The sequence below is a fragment of the Silurus meridionalis genome, chromosome 11, assembly GCF_014805685.1.
Source record: "Silurus meridionalis isolate SWU-2019-XX chromosome 11, ASM1480568v1, whole genome shotgun sequence".
In the NCBI taxonomy this organism is placed as follows: Eukaryota; Metazoa; Chordata; class Actinopteri; order Siluriformes; family Siluridae; genus Silurus; species Silurus meridionalis.
Genome location: NC_060894.1, coordinates 23,060,001 through 23,072,500, shown reverse-complemented (window position 1 = coordinate 23,072,500; position 12,500 = coordinate 23,060,001). Strand labels below are relative to the sequence as shown.

General features: G+C 48.2%; 1 long non-coding RNA gene across 1 annotated transcript; it reads left to right on the top strand.

Moving 5' to 3' along the window:
* Positions 1-912: 912 nt before the first annotated feature.
* On the top strand, positions 913-1,578 carry LOC124393104. Its single transcript, XR_006927284.1, has 4 exons — positions 913-979; positions 1,060-1,124; positions 1,204-1,275; positions 1,366-1,578. It is a non-coding gene; the product is annotated as an uncharacterized LOC124393104 (long non-coding RNA).
* Positions 1,579-12,500: the final 10,922 nt, after the last annotated feature.

Sequence of the window (12,500 nt, the reverse complement as noted above, 5' to 3'; positions counted from 1 at the left end):
GAAAGTGAAACTAAATGTTACTATGGTTACAGGTGTTTATAAGCAGCACATTAATTAAGATTCTAATATACACACTATACACTATTAAACACAAACTACCTGTGTGTTCAACAGTCTGATCTCACACCTGAACTTCCAGCCAATCACACTCCTCTATTTACACCTGAACTTCCAGCCAATCACACTCCTCTATTTACACCTGAACTTCCAGCCAATCACACTCCTCTATTTACACCTGAACTTCCAGCCAATCACACTCTTCTATTGATATGCTTGTCCTACAGTTTTGTAACTGAAGTGTAGCAGTTCCTTTTACAGGTTGAATGTCAGCAGAAATGTAATGAGAAAGTAAAGCTTCTGTTTCTCTGGATGATTTCTCTTCTGATTGCTCACTCAGTTCATCCTCTCATCTGTAAGTGACAAAGAAATACATAGTTCTTTATTAGAAAATCTGGAAAGCATCAAGCAGTAAACAAAAATGATAAAAGTCCAACAAAAAATGTAATCCACAATTCAAATCAGAAAATAACTTAACAAAACTTAAACTCAAACTTGACCTTAAACTAAAATCCCTTCTCGAACAAAGCAAAAAAAAAACACACACAAACAGGACTTACACTCGGGAATGCAAAAAAAGAAAAACAGAGGACTCAGGAAAATAGACCACATAATTTCAACAATCCAGCAAGAGACAGAAACAAAAATGGAACTTAAATAGACACAAAGCTAAAAAGACTTATATAAAGGTAACGAAGGACTCGGGACACTCTGGCGACATCCGGTGGTGAAAAACAGGAAACACAATAAAAGAAGAAAACCCACATATCCTGATGTGACAGAATGAATGAGGTTCAGGTGGTGATTGACACTCCTGACCACCAATCAGTAGCAAGCAGGCACTATTTAGAGTGGGTTGGTTTGAGCCTGGCATGTGTCATGCCCTGATCCTCCCCTTTTGCTGTTGCTAAAGACATTTCAGGTATGTGCTGCTAGTATGTAGCGTTGGCTAATAAGTTTTTCTTTGCTCATTGCACTAATGGCTCATTTGTGTATCCTTAGCCTGTCTTTTCAGTGTGTGTCCCTGTTGGATGCTGCTTTGGATCTGTTTATTGCCCTCCCTGCAGGTATGAGGAAGTTGTTTAGCAATGTTTAGCTTTAACGCGTGTCAGGTGGCGTGAGTAATGTGCAGTCCTTGAACTTCAGTTTAACAGCAGGTTATTTGAAGGCTGTGTATCCAGAGCGGTGAATTCTCAGGAACTTATCTATCCGCGTTTGGTAAGTTGCTTCGGTTTGTTAGGGGGAATTACAGCATGTAGTTGCGCAATTACTTGTGTCATTTATCTTGTATCATTGTTTGTATTATAGGATCCTCCTTCTCTCCTTCCTCCTTTTTCGTCCTGGGTGATTATTGCTGCGATTCGACTTTTCCCTCGCTGCGTGCCGAGTGAACAACCTCGGCTTACAACTATTTAAAAGGGGAATTCTGCTGCTGCCATTTGGCTTCTGTGATTTGTTTTAACCGGTATTGTCTGGTCTACTGTGGGGTCGAGCAACGTGCAAGTATCGGGCTGGCTTGAAGACGACGTGGCGCTCCTTTTGGGTTTTGCTTCCTCAACCTTTTAATCAAGTTCTTCATTGGTTTTGTTTAAGCGGTGTATATGGTGAATCATATTGTGCTTGGTGACTATCCATCACATTACGGTGGAATTGTGACCTTAATTCGCTGTTTCCTTCCTTTCTGTCTGAGATTTATTTTGCTTTTGGTTTCTTTCAGGAGCTGGGGTCCCACGGGTGAAAGGTCTTTGGTGGTGCTATTTCTACATTTGCTGTACGACACTTTTGGCGTGTATGAGTGGGTGTTTTGAGTTCACGGTGAGGTGTGTGTGGAAGTGTGCTTTTTGATAATTAGTGCTGATCACTCCGTGGGTAACTCCAGCCCTGTATGCAATGATTTTATGTTTTGTTCATTTGGAAGTTGTGTAAATTTATTGTTTAATATTTTGTGTCCGATTGTTTATTTTTTGTTATTTGTGTAATTGTCACTGGACCATATTCACCAGCGAGAACATTTTTTGTTTTATATTTTAAAGCTAAGTTTTCAATAAACTTTGTATTGTTTTATACGATGCCCACGTTTCCTGCCTACACTCAATAATAAGGGAATCGAACTTGTGTGACCTAATAAACTCTGGGGTTTACTTCTATTTCCTGGGTATAACCCTCCCAGGTGGCGTAGTCGACTTGGTTAGTATATAAAGTTGAGCTTCGGCTCCCCCTCCCTGCACCATCCGCACCCCTCTCGCCACATTCTGGCGTAGTCGGCAGGACCTCTTGTGTAGTGCAGAAGACGTGGGTATTGTTTGTGTATTTCTGTTTTATATATTTTGTATTTTGCAGAAGCTGGGCAGCAGCAGTTTATATTTTTTCCATTTTATGAGTAGATCCTGAGCTTCGTATTCTTCCTCAGTAGTGGTAAGTGATTGCGGGGTTTGCAATTATGGACGATGAACTACGCGAATTGAGAGAATTGGTAGCCCAATCAAGGGCAGATAATGAAAGGTTGCAGCAGGAGCAAGTGCCAATTGTGCAACCTGGCCCATTTAATGCTCCTATGTCTCCCGTTGTAGATCCACCACTCACTGGTGCTGTTGCCTCTGCAACAGATCGTTTCGTGTTTGTGCCTCGGGATCGTAAGTGTCCGAAATTTAACGGTAGGTCCGGCGTTATGATTGAGGAATGGGTGGAGGAGGCTCAGGCCTGCATGCGTCTTCGCCATCTCTCTTGTTGATCAAGCATTCTTTTTGGTTGATCATTTGGAGGGAGAGGCGAGGGAGGAAATTCGATATCGGCCAAGGGACGAGAGGGAGGATCCAAACAAAATTATTAAGGCATTGCGCGAATTGTATGGTTGTACGAGTTCGTACGTAGCTCTTCAAGAATCCTTTTTTTCCAGAAAACAACAGGGTGGGGAGACCTTGTTAGAGTTCTCCCTAGCCCTGTTGAATCTTCTGGAAAAGGTGAAACGTCAATCACCCCATGGTATGCCTAATGCGGATATGTTATTGCGAGATCAATTTGTTGAGCATGTGAGCGACGGTGCGCTTGACGTGAATTAAAACAGTTGGTCCGCCGCCAACCCACTGCTACGTTGAATGTTCGTGGCGGCTATTCGCTGGGAACGTGAGGGAATGCCTGGGGGGGTGCGTGGTCGAAGCCAATCAGTTCCTTCCGCTCAGGGTATTCAGTATGGGGTACAGGGACATCGGCACACAGGGGGAAGTAGTAAGTTGGCGACTTCGAATTGGGCGAGTTAGAAATGCTGAAAAGCAACAACAACAATTGAATCAACTTGCTCAAAGTGTGGCTCAAATTCAAAATCCTCAGCGTTCGCAATTATCCCGATCTAATCAGATAATTTGTAGACGGTGTCAGCAGCCTGGTCACTTTGCTAGGGATTGTGATGGGGAACGGAGACCTTTTTGTTTTCCACCAGTACGCGAAGCCTCCGCGGTACCGAGAGGTGGGCAGTTACAGTCCAGGCAACCGTCGGAAAACTAATTCCGCTGAGCTGCAGGGCCACCGCTTGGTCGGGAAAAGACAGGCTCGGGTGTTCTAAATGATGCCAGTTTTATGTCAACGTGTCCGCAACTTGACGTGTGTATGGGTGGGGTTATGGTACCTTGCCTGGTGGACACCGGTTCTATGGTGTCCACAATTACGGAGAAGTGTTTCTTGGCGAATTTTGGGTCGTGGGGTCAGGAACGGCTTAGGTCGTGCCATTGGTTACAGCTCCGGCTGCGAATGGTCTTTCAATTCCTTATATTGGCTATTTAGAACTAGATGTACAGCTTTGTGGGCGTGTGGTCTTAGGGTGTGGAGTGCTGGTGGTCAGAGATCCTCCCGGTGGTTTGGGGCTCAGGTTCCTGGTGTTCTGGGAATGAGCGTCCTAAGCCGCTGTTACCGGGAGCTCTTTGGTCAGCATGGCACCAGTCTTTTTGATTTACCTGTTGTGTCACAGGCCCCTATTTCCGTTGTCCAGGCCTTACAGCATTGTCATCACATCGACATCCAGCTAGTTTCAGATCAGGGGTCGAGTCAAGGTGCGTGGACGCCGGGCGTGTCGCATCCCGGGGCACCATGAAATTGGTTGCCGTAACGTGCTCTGCCCAGTACTCAAGTGGTACAGTATTGTATGAGCCTCCAGATTCTGGTCTCCCAGCAGGTTTGTTGGCATCTCCTGCTCTGGTCCATGTGCACCATGGCACAGCTTATGTGCCTGTGGTTAATGTGGGTACAATAGATGTAGTGGTGTACGCTAGCACGGTCGTAGGCACTGTTAACCATGTTCAGGTGGTGAGCTTACCCCCAGAGGTCACTGAAGTTCAGGAGGTTTCGGCTAGGGTAAGTACACAAGTTGTGCAGGTTTCCCCTCCTGTACAAGAGCAGATCCGGGCGATTGACTTGTCTGTGTTGTCGGTAAAAGAACAAGGCAAGGTGAGGGCGCTATTAGACCGGTATTCATCTGTGTTTTCCATACATGATGGGGATTTGGGATGTACTAATCTTATTTCCCATGACATCCCCTTACTAGATGAGGTCCCTGTGCGCCAGCGTACAGGCGTATTCCTCCTTCAGAGTACGAGGTAGTAAAGGCTCACATTAACCAACTTTTGGAGGCTCAGGTAATTAGAGAGAGCTGCAGCCCTTACGCTTCGCCCATCGTTTTGGTTAAAAAGAAGGACGGCAGTCTACGCATGTGTGTAGACTACCGTCATTTAAATGCTAAGACCAGGAAGGATGCCTTCCCTCTACCTCGTATTGAGGAGAAGTTGGATTTACTGGCAGGGGCACGTTGGTTTTCTACCATGGACCTTGCCAGTGGGTACAATCAGGTCCCTGTTAGTGAGGCAGATAGATCTAAGACAGCGTTTTGTACTCCGTTCGGGCTCTTTGAATGGAACAGGATGCCGTTTGGCCTTTGTAACGCTCCCAGCACCTTCCAGAGATTAATGGAACGGTTGTTTGGGGACCAACAGTGTCAGTCTCTTCTTTTGTACCTTGATGACATTGTTGTTTTCTCCTCATCAGTTGACCAACATCTAGCTCGGATGGAGGTAGTCTTAAGCCGGTTACACAGGGAAGGTTTGAAGGCTAAGTTGTCAAAATGTGCCTTCTTCAAACGCGAAGTACAGTACCTGGGGCATGTGATCTCCTCAGAAGGGGTTTCTACAGACCCAGGAAAGATTGAGGCAGTTTCGCAGTGGCCTCAGCCTACCAGTGTTGCAGGTTTGCGGTCATTTTTGGGGTTTGCTAGCTACTACCGCCGCTTTGTGGAAGGGTTTGCGAGGCTGGCTGCCCCCCTCCACAGGTTGGTGGCAGAGCTGGCAACCCCAAAGCGGTCAAAGTATGGGTCCCGTGAGTTTGCTGAGGCATGGTCTACGGAGTGTCAGAGTAGCTTTGAGGAGTTAAAAGGTAGACTTACCACCGCCCCTGTACTCGCCTATGCTGACTTTTCACTTCCTTTTATCTTGGAGGTGGATGCCAGCCATGGGGGACTAGGGGCGGTCCTCTCACAAGAGCAACAAGGTAAGGTTCGTCCCATAGCTTATGGTAGCCGAGGTCTTCGGCCCACTGAGCGCAATACTTCAAACTACAGTTCTATTAAGCTGGAGTTCCTTGCGCTCAAGTGGGCCATGACTGAGAAGTTCCGGGAGTACCTGCTGGGACACAAGTGTGTAGTCTACACTGATAATAACCCTCTTAGCTACCTGACCTCAGCTAAGTTGGGTGCCATGGAACAGCGTTGGGCTGCCCAGTTGGCAGCCTTTGACTTTGAGCTTAAGTATAGATCAGGTAAGAGCAATCGCAATGCTGATGCCTTGTCACGCCAGAACCCACCTGCTGTGGAAGTTCAGGATTTGTGTCCAGGTGTATCTGTTCCTGCTGCATGGCGTCAAGTGAACCAAGGTGGATTGGTGAGTCAGGTAAACCAGATTGTATCTTTTCCTGGTTATTCCAGCAGTGATATGTCGGCTCAGCAGCAGGCCGATCCAGTTATTGGAGAGCTGCTGGTGTTTTGGAGGCAGAAAGTGCTGCCTAGCTCTGAGGAGCGTAAGAAACTTTCTAGGTCTGCTGTGCTCTTGTTTTGGCAGTGGGATCGTCTGGTGGAGAAGGAGGGGGTGCTTTATGGCCGGGTGTTTCGCCCGGATGGTGGAGAGGAGGTCCTCCAAGTGCTATTGCCGGTGGCCATGAAACCGGAGGTGTTGACACAATTGCATCAACTGCACGGGCACCAGGGGGTGGAGCGCACCTCTCAGCTGGTGTGGCAACGATGCTATTGGCCAGGGATGTCCTCTGACATTGCCCGGTGGTGCCATGAGTGTGAAAGGTGCCAGTGTGCAAAGGGTCAAGTCAAGTCAAGAAGCTTTTATTGTCATTTCAACCATATATAGCTGATGCAGTATACAGTGAAATGAGACAACGTTTCTCCTGAACCCAGGTGCTACATAAAACAACATAAAAACAACAGTCACAGTACAGAAGAACAAAGGGCCAGGAACTAAGATCCTCACCACATAAAGTGCATGTGTGCAACTGGTGCAAACAGTGCAAAAGACAACACAAAACAGTGCAAAAGACAACACAAGACAGTGCAGAACAATACAAAATACACAAAATATAAAAATAAAAGCAGCAGTAGCTCTGCCAGTAAAACTTGTCGTGACAGGATAAGGTGCACAGTAGCAGAAATGTAAACAAATATAAACAGAATTTTGCAATCCTATAATAGTGTAAAAAAATATGGTGGCAGCAATCAAGATAAAGTGAACAGTGACCAATGGATTCACAGAATAATGTGCAAATAGAGCAAGTCCCGGAGATCAGCAACAAACGGCATGTAAACATTATGCTATAATGAGAGGTGTGAATGGTGCTGAGACCTGGGTGTGTGAAGTGTATGTGTGTTGAGTCCGGTTGTGCAGATCAGTCACTCAGTTGTGTGTAAGTGTGTGTGTGTGTGTGTGTGTGTGAGAGAGAGAGAGAGTTCAGTCCAGATGTTTGTTCAGGAGCCTGACGGCTTGCGGGAAAAACTGTTGCACAGTCTTGTTGTGGCGGCCGAATGCTTGAACCGTTTTCCTGATGGTAGGAGGGTGAAGTATGTGTGTGATGGGTGTGTGTGGTCGTCCACAATGCTGTTTGCTGCGGATGCAGTGTGTGGTGTAAATGTCCATGATAGAGGGGAGAGAGACTCCGATGATCTTCTCAGCTGTCCTCACTATCCTCTGTAGGGTCTTGCGATCCGAGACGGTGCAATTCCCAAACCAGGCAGTGATGCAGCTGCTCACGATGCTCTCGATGGTCCCTCTATAGAACATGGTCAGGATGGGGGAGGAGATGGGCTTTCCTCAGCCTTCTCAGGAAGTAGAGACGCTGCTGGGCTTTCTTGGTGATGGAGCTGGTGTTAAGTGACCAGGTGAGGTTATCCGCCAGATGAACACCAAGGAATTTGGTGCTCTTGACGATCTCCACTGAAGATCCATTGATGATCAGTGGAGAATGGTCACTCTGTGCTCTTCTGAAGTCAACAACCATCTCTTTGGTTTTGTCCACGTTCAGAGACAGGTTGTTGGCTCCACACCAGGCTGTTAGCCGTTGCACCTCCTCTCTGTATGCTGACTCGTCGTTCTTGCTGATTAGACCCACCACGGTCGTGTCATCAGCAAACTTGATATGATTCGAGCTGTGCATTGGAGCACAGTCGTGAGTCAGCAGAGTGAACAGCAGTGGACTGAGCACACAGCCCTGAGGGGCCCCAGTGCTCAGTGTGGTGGTGCTGGAGATGCTGTTCCCGATCCGGACTGACTGAGGTCTCGGTCAGGAAGTCCAGGATCCAGTTGCAGAGAGGTGTTCAGGCCCAGTAGGCTCAGCTTCTCGATCAGGTGCTGGGGAATGATTGTGTTGAATGCTGAACTGAAGTCTATGAACAGCATCCTTACATAAGAGTCCTTGTTATCCAGATGGGTGAGGGCCAGATGGAGGGTTGTGGAGATGGCATCGTCCGTGGAGCGGTTTGGACGATACGCAAACTGCATGGGGTCCAGTGCGGGTGGGAGCTGGGTCTTTATGTGCCTCATGACAAGCCTCTCAAGCACTTCATCATGATGGGTGTGAGTGCAACGGGACGATAGTCATTGAGGCAGGACACAGAAGACTTCTTCGCACAGGAATGATGGTCGTCATCTTGAGGCACGAAAGAACAGTGGCGCTGCTCAGGGAGATGTTGAAGATGTCAGTGAAGACATCTGCTAGTTGTTCTGCACATTCCTGAGCACTCTGCCAGGAATGTTGTCTGGTCCAGCAGACTTCCGTGGGTTAACTCTGCATAGAGTTTTCCTCACTTCAGCTGTGGTTAGACAGAGCACCTGGTCACTGGGAGGAGGGATTGTCTTCCTCGCCACCACGTTCTGCCCCTCGAACCGGGCGTAGAAGTCGTTCAGCGCATCTGGAAGGGAGGCGTCACGGTCACAAGCAGGTGATGTGGTCTTGTAATTCGTGATCGCCTGGATGCCCTGCCACATGCGCCGGTTGTCTCCGCTGTCCTGGAAGTGGCCATGGATTCTCTTGGCGTGTACGCCGCCTCTCTGATAGCACGGGACAGTTTGGCCCTTGCTGTTTTAAGGCCGTCTTGTCCCCTGCTCTGAAGGCAGAGTCTCTTGTTTTAGCAGCGCACGAACCTTGGCGGTTATCCATGGCTTCTGGTTGGGCATTATAGTGATGGTCCTGGAGGTAGTCACGTCGTCAATGCACTTGCCGATGTAACTGGTCACTGTTGACGTGTACTCCTCCAAGTTGATGAAATCGCCATTGGTTGCAGCTTCCCTGAACATGTCCCAGTCAGTGCATTCAAAACAGTCCTGGAGAGCAGACATGGATCCTGCTGGCCAGGTTCTCACTTGTTTTGAGCTGGTCTTGAACGCCTGCTGAGTGGTCTGTATGCTGGGATCAGCATAACAGAGATGTGGTCTGAGTACCCGAGGTGGGGGCGGGGCTTCGCCCGGTATGCGCCCCGGATGTTTGTGTAAACAACATCCAGCGTGTTTTCTCCTCTGGTTGCAAAGTCCACATTCTGATAGAATTTGGGAAGCACAGTCCTGAGATTTGCATGATTAAAATCTCCGGCGACTATAAACAGTCCGTCAGGGTGTGTGTTTTGAAGTTCGCTAATGGTCCCGTAGAGCACGCTGAGTGCTTCCTTAGCATTAGCGCTAGGTGGTATGTACACTCCGAACACAATAGCGGTGGTGAATTCCCGGGGTAAATTAAAAAGGTCTACATCTCACAACAATAAACTCCAGCAGCGATGAGCAGTAGGTAGAAACAAGCACAGAGTTCTTACACCATTCCGTGTTGATGTAAACACACAGACCGCCGCCGCGAGTCTTACCGCACAGAGCTGCATTTCTGTCGGCACGAAACGCGGCTAGCCCGTCCAGCTGTATGGCGGCGTCCGGAACTCTGTCGCTCAGCCACGTCTCAGTAAACACAAAAACGCAGCAGTGTCTGTACTCAGGCCGAGTAGCTTGTTGGAGTCTGATGTAGTCTAATTTATTGTCCAGGGAGCAGACATTTGCCAGCAGTAGTGATGGTAGAGCAGGCCGGCTAGGGTTTGCTTTTAGCCTAGCATTAGCACCCGCTCGCTTTCCGCGTTTCTGCTTCCTTGCGCAACGCTTCCGATTTCCCCCTCCTCCGTCCGTCCTCCGCAGGCGATGCCGAGGTCTGGAGGCCGAGGTCGCGTAGCTTCTGCCGCAGGTCGTCATTTATGGTGTTGTTTGGGTTGTTTCTGAGTTCTTTCAATGTTTTTCGGTTGTACACAGGGACACCGGTTGCTCCGATGCCCATGTGTTGTGTAGGGCGGGCTACAGAATAACGTTAGCACCATTTTGGGTCCGGAGCGGCCGCTGCGAGCTACTGCCGCGCCGCCATCTTGGAACCAGCCTGCCCCTGTTAGTTTCATGGGACACCTGCTGGCTGCACGGCCAAATGACATTCTGGCCTTGGACTTTACTGTGTTGGAACCCTCAAGTTCCGGTCTTGAGAATGTGTTGGTCATGACTGATATTTTCACCAAATACACCCTGGCGGTACCTACTAGAAATCAACAAGCTGAGACTGTGGCACAGGTTCTGGTTGTTGAATGGTTTTGTAAATTTGGGGTGCCTGGCCGTATTCATTCGGACCAGGGTCGTAACTTTGAGTCAGCGCTTATTAAGCAGTTGTGGTGTTTATATGGAGTTGAAGTCACGCACTACTCCATATCACCCTGCTGGAAATGGCCAGTGTGAGCGTTTTAACCGGACGCTGCACAATCTTTTGCGCACCTTGCCTGTGTCAAGGAAGGGGGACTGGCCATCTTGTCTTCCACAGGTACTGTTCGCCTACAACACTACTCCTCACCAAGCTACGGGAGAATGCCTGTATTTTTTGATGTTTGGGCAGGAGCCTAGACTTCCAGTGGACTTCCTGCTTGGTAGAGTTGAGGAGCCACAGTCAGGTAGCGTTCATCGGTGGGTCCTGGAGCATCAGGATCGGTTGCAGGTGGCTTTTGAGGGGGCTCGCGAGCGGTTGGGGGCTGCTGCTGACCGCCGGAAAGCCAGGCACGATCTGCAGGTACGAGAATCACAACTGCAGGAGGGTCAATTGGTATATCTCCGTGACTATAGCGTGAGAGGTCGACATAAAATCCATGACCTGTGGAGCTCCGTGGTGTACCAGATTGTGAAGGCACCTAAGGAAGGAGGTGTGGTGTATACAATTGCTCCCATCACAGATCTAGGCAAGTTAAAGCACGTGCACCGATCTTTGCTGAAACTACAGATTGGCAGGAACTCTCCCCCCATGTTGCAGGACATTCCATTAGTGGAAACTGTGCGGCCTTGAGAAGAATTGGACGAGGGAGATTTGTTTGTTCTGGTACCTGAAACACCGCAGGTTAGTGGTAGGCAAGCACCTAGGAGTATGCTTCAGTCTGAACCCCAGGGTTCTGGTGAAGTCCAGGAATCAGAAGAAATCCCTGAGGTAAGATTGAATGAGCAGCCACTAATAAACCCTCCTTTACACTCTGCTTGGTGGGGAGAGTGTGGTGAGAAGGACTGGAAGGAGTACTGCTGGGCAGCACTCTAATGTACATCACCTCCCACGATCCTTGGGACCAGGTACAGTGTCTAGTATAGTGGGTAGTACATCTGTGGTTTTATTCCGTCCTTGGGACTGAAAGTTAAGAGGGTGGGCTTTTGGGTTTAGTTCATCGTCGGGGCGACGATGCAGAAGCCGGGGGTGGATTGTGACAGAATGAATGAGGTTCAGGTGGTGAATGACACTCCTGACCACCAATCAGTAGCGAGCAGGCACTATTTAGAGTGGGTTGGTTTGAGCCTGGCATGTGTCATGCCCGGATCCTCCCCTTTTGCGGTTGCTAAAGACATTTCAGGTATGTGCTGCTAGTATGTAGCGTTGGCTAATAAGTTTTTCTTTGCTCATTGCACTAATGGCTCATTTGTGTATCCTTAGCCTGTCTTTTCAGTGTGTGTCCCTGTTGGATGCTGCTTTGGATCTGTTTATTGCCCTCCCTGCAGGTATGAGGAAGTTGTTTAGCAATGTTTAGCTTTAACGCGTGTCAGGTGGCGTGAGTAATGTGCAGTCCTTGAACTTCAGTTTAACAGCAGGTTATTTGAAGGCTGTGTATCCAGAGCGGTGAATTCTCAGGAACTTATCTATCCGCGTTTGGTAAGTTGCTTCGGTTTGTTAGGGGGAATTACAGCATGTAGTTGCGCAATTACTTGTCATTTATCTTGTATCATTGTTTGTATTATAGGATCCTCCTTCTCTCCTTCTCTTCTTTTTCGTCCTGGGTGATTATTGCTGCGATTCGACTTTTCCCTCGCTGCGTGCCGAGTGAACAACCTCGGCTTACAACTATTTAAAAGGGGAATTCTGCTGCTGCCATTTGGCTTCTGTGATTTGTTTTAACCGGTATTGTCTGGTCTACTGTGGGGTCAAGCAACGTGCAAGTATCGGGGCTGGCTTGAAGACGACGTGGCCGCTCCTTTTGGGTTTTGCTTCCCTCAACCTTTTAATCAAGTTCTTCATTGGTTTTTGTTTAAGTGGTGTATATTGTGCTTGGTGACTATCCATCACATTACGGTGGAATTGTGACCTTAATTCGCTGTTTCCTTCCTTTCTGTCTGAGATTTATTTTGCTTTTGGTTTCTTTCAGGAGCTGGGGTCCCACGGGTGAAAGGTCTTTGGTGGTGCTATTTCTACATTTGCTGTACGACACTTTTGACGTGTATGAGTGAGTGTTTTGCGTTCACGGTGAGGTGTGTGTGGAAGTGTGCTTTTTGATAATTAGTGCTGATCACTCCGGTGGGTAACTCCAGCCCTGTATGCAATGATTTTATGTTTTGTTCATTTGGAAGTTGTGTAAATTTATTGTTTAATAT